At 31.0% G+C, this 4878-nt stretch overlaps 1 protein-coding gene across 1 annotated transcript in view; it reads left to right on the top strand.

The window, feature by feature from the left end:
* Positions 1-294: 294 nt before the first annotated feature.
* Phlpp (PH domain leucine-rich repeat protein phosphatase) overlaps positions 295-4878 on the top strand; it is a 35278-nt gene continuing 30694 nt past the window's right edge. The window contains exon 1 of the mRNA XM_011508289.1: positions 295-436. The gene's annotated coding sequence lies outside the window, so the exon portion shown is untranslated. The remainder of the gene's footprint in view (positions 437-4878) is intronic.

Genomic DNA, 4878 nt, shown 5'->3' on the forward strand with positions numbered 1-4878 from the left:
CAATCCGAAACTTTCCTCGCAAGCTGCGACTTGCGTACTCTCGTAACCGCTGTGTTACTACACATCTTTTTCTTCATATTATTATTTTTGTTTTATTTTAACTACACCTTTTCTTCCTGTACCATACAAGTAAAACTTTCATATATACGTCTCCATAAATCTACCTTCACTACTGTCTGATTTATCTCGTCCATTAATTGCACACGTGACCTTTTACGCGTCTTTCTTCTCTCTGTGAGTCTTTGTTCAGATTTTAGCTTCTTTGTTTTTGGATTTTTACAATGCAAAGCTTTCCGGAGGTGCAAGAGCTACACTTGGAAAACAATCGGCTAAGCGAACTACCGACCGAATTACTGTCACTAGAAAATCTGACTTTCCTCGATCTCTCGGACAATGAAATTCATCGACTTCCGCCGGACATCTCTTCTCTCACCAGGTCAGTTATATTCATTGATACATTTGTTTATTCATGTAAAATTTATCTCTCTCTTTCTCTCTCTCTCTATATATATATACATATGCCAATTTATGCAATAATTTGTAAATGCAGTTTAAGTGCGAAAGGAGATAATACGTTCTATGCTTAAGCTTGGATTGAAATTTCACAGTAATGTTCCGGTAAAGAAAAAACGAAATATATATTAATTACATTAAGTGAATTGAATTTGTTTCTTAAACCGAATCCTAAGTTAGGATTTAAAACAAACTCCTTACATATAACTCATGCATAAAATTTAAAGTGATTTAAGTTTATGTAAACGAAAGATTTTATTACTGTTGGAAAAGACTACTAATTTTAATTCAACAAGTTTTAAAAGTAAAGATGTTAGAAAAATGTAAGATTAAATATTCCAATCGTTCGTTTATATGAGTAGTTTTGGAAATTTTCATGAAACATTTGCAATTTATTGCTAAATAATATCGATTAACATAATATTTGTTTGGAAAAAAGAGAATAAAGAAAAATCAAAACCCTCTAGTGCCCCAGAACATATATCTGTTTTTCACATAAATTACTATTTGCCAAGTTTACAAACTTTATGCTTTAAACAGGAGTACTTGACAAACGCGACAAGTGGTCAAAGTATCGAATTACACGTTAAAGCCTCGATAATTAGTAGTATATGACAAGAGCTAATGAAATATTACACGTACTTCTCGCATTTACGACACTAACGAATTCGTTGCTGTTGCGCCGTATAATTTTAGATCGCGGACCTTGGAAGCTGTGCGAAGAGTTCAAAGCTTCCCGCACTAATGGAGAAATTTACCAAATTACGCGAAGCTCAACGCCAGAGAAACCGCGCTCACCTTTCTCCCCTCATTACTTCTCCTTCTCTCGCCCATTCGCTACTCTTTTTTATTTTTACCACTAAAATGGCGTGTCTTGCCTGCGCATGCATGATACAAAAAAATTGCGGTCATTAGACGAAAAATTTGCAATCCAACGAAACATAAAAATACCAAATTCCACGAGTGTTTTGTGCTTTCTATTCGTGGAAATGTTTTGCAAGGCTTATTAAACTTGCGGCTTAAATTTCCTTTTCTTTTTCCCTGTATTATCCGACAAATTTTCAATATCCAAAAATGCTTAACTGACAATTATCATATATATTAAGTTAATTAGACTCGTGTGCTCCAACGCGAAACACAGTTATAATTTGTTGCGCAAACCTAAATTTTCCAAAGTTCTGTAAGGCATATTATAAGATTGTTGCAAATAACAAATCCAATCATCGATCTAATTTTTTTTTTTCCGTTCAATGAATAGTATAATGCAAATAATTCTAAATTTATACTCACCTGGGAACAATCCGTAAAATACATTTGAGGAAGGAAACTCAGTGGAGTTTGCAATTTGCTTTTAGTAGGCTTAACCAAAGCTATTCATTTTTAGTTAGCCACGCTAACTCCATCGATCTCTTGCCAAAAGGCATCGATCCTCGTTAAAGTGCTGCTCATCATTGTGAAATGCATAAAAATTTTTGTGCTGAATTAGCGCTTCCTGCCCAGGAATTGGCCGTAGCGTAAGTACGCAAAATAAAAATGGCGAGCGAAGCTAAAGAGTACGAAGCACAGAAATGCCAGCACTGCGCCTAGGCTCTTGAATTAATCAGAGAGGAATCCTTTGGAGTGGCAACTTTAGAATCGATCGAACGACCGTTACATGCACTACGGGGAAGCGAAATCATTGTGCACTTTTTCTCCTCAACGCTTGCATAATTGGCCGAGTTATTTCGTATATGTTATTTCGTAAATACGGGAAAAACGTCGGGGGACTTTTGGCGTTTTTTTTTTTTTTTTTTTTTTTTTTTTTTTTTTTGGACTTTTCCTTCACGTCACGTAAGCTCGCAAATACTTAGATTCCAGATCACTTTCGAGCCCGCTAGTCCGGATGAGCTTTACAAAAGAATTTACTTTTTCGAGAGTGGAGTTTGGAGCTTGGGTATTACGAAGGTAGCGGGAAGATAAATCGAAAATAAATCACATTGGATGCGATTTTTGAATTTGTGCTAAGGTGTTCTGCTTCTTGTTGTTACGCCTATGCAATGGATGATAAGGTTCTAATGATTCATAAAAATTTCATGCTTTGAAGAGAATGTGACATTTGCGCGCGTTATTGCGTATCGGTGAACTCGAATGTCCGTATGATGTATGGAGTCTGAATCTTGATCCGAAGTCTTAAAAGATATCGATGACTTTTGATTTAATTTAAACAAGGCAAGTTTTTATTACCTAGGCTTTCAATAAAATTTCTATTTACAAGTGAGCCGTAAGTGTGAACACTTTAATATAAATAAGTCCCGAACGTATGATTTTATTTAGATTTAATTACAATCTATATGTTAAATACTTTATAAAAATTTACATGAACTCGTTCACTCTCTCTCTCTCTCTCTCTCTCTCTCTCTCTCACTCTATGAACATAGATTTATGTTATTTTGTAATTTCTTTTATCTATTAGAAAACTCGTTTTAAATACAAGACACATACATCTTAAAAATAACTTTTCGTATCTTAGTTAAGATAATACGATCGCTCAAATGAAATAAGTTCCAATAATGAAATAAATGAAATATAAATTCTTAAATCTACAATCAAATATTAAAAAAAATTAACTGAAATTATAAGTATAAATATTTATTGTAATTTCGGAATTATTTTTCGTTAGAAAGTGAAAATTGTATATTAATATTAAAATGAAAATGCTCATATGTTAACCTGAGTAATTTAGTATGTAAAATTGAAAATTTTATAACATATATTGTACATTTTACTTCTGTGGTAAATATATATATATATATATTGTTGTCAATGAATGAGGAAAAATAAAGTTAAGAGAACTTTTCATTTATCTTTAAAATCATAGAAAAATAAAATCATTCATGGGAAAGAATAAGATTGAAATTTGAAAAATAAATAAAGTAGTTAGTAACAATGAAAGTAAGAAAAAATATTAATCATATGTTATTAATACATTATATAGTTAATTATCGAATAGCTCATATAAAATGTGCAATTTTACGTTCGTAAAGTGTATTTTACACTTTATACAACTTATGTACTATTACATTAGCCAAATACTTTAATTATTATTATATAATATTTTTTATTAAATAACATTACTTAATTAATTATACGTGCAATTTTTCTTTAACAATTAAACATCTTGAAAAACAACAGAGAATTTTACTTTACTACATAATATAACTTAAATGATATAATACGAATATTTTCTTGCTTTCGCCATTTCTATTTACTTGGAATTGCTTTCTAAAACTTATGTATAATCTAACATTGATTTGAACATATTGGAAATACAGTCTTTTTTTTTTTCAAGAAAAGTATTGCAAAATTGGATATACATGCACGTATACAATGCCGCGAAAGAATCTTAAATCTACATTAGAAATTTAAAGAATAATTAATCAATTTTTAATGATAGCATAAAATAAAAACGTATTAGTACAAATAACAAATATTTTTATACTTGAATTATTTGAATTGATCGACGATAATTCAATGTAAATATTTAATTCTTAAATATACAAAACTATTGTAAATTTATTCCCTTATATTCTATTCTATTATCGGAAAATTTTACTTACTATCGTCATAAAAAATAAAATAATCATTTTGCATATTAATTTTGTTTCACTTAAAATACGTTAATAATAATTTATCGATACGGTAATATGCTTGGCCAGAAGAAAAAAAAAATGAGTGAAATCAGTTTATAGTATTATTACCAATAGTTATTACTTTAATTAAAGCGTAGTTCCGATAATTTTATACTTGACACACAATTATTAAAGCTACTAATTTTCAGTCTCATACTTCAATAATATTATAGTGTTACTCCCGCATATACTAAATCTCTACAATTTCACAACGACAACTTGATCTAACCCGATCAATTTAATATATTGTATAATATCCGGATTGAAATTGTTCATGCGATGCATATTTGACAAAATACATCTGGCTGGCTTTTAAAATATTAAGATATTCTGCTAAATCTATGGTATTCCATATGAGAATATTGGCAACGAAACACAGTTTCGTTTTGCGTGTATCGTTAATTTCATAATAAAGTGCCCGATTTTATAAATGGCGAGCTTAATCGCGCATCATTTTAGCAATTGTACCGAGAATTATCGTACACGCAACACGAAGTACACTATATTTGCCATGCACACGTAGTAAACAAAGCCGATATCAGTCCGCGGTAAAGTAAGTACAACGAGACTACGGAAAAGCGGCTAAAATGGAAAAGAAGATTGCGCATACATTGATAGTGTAACTCGATAGTGATACAAGATCGATCTATAAACGAAGTAGCGAACGATTTTTCTTTCTTCCTGTCCCAGTCCGAGT

This window comes from Ceratosolen solmsi, unplaced genomic scaffold, assembly GCF_000503995.2.
Source record: "Ceratosolen solmsi marchali unplaced genomic scaffold, CerSol_1.0 scaffold1, whole genome shotgun sequence".
NCBI classification, from domain to species: Eukaryota; Metazoa; Arthropoda; class Insecta; order Hymenoptera; family Agaonidae; genus Ceratosolen; species Ceratosolen solmsi.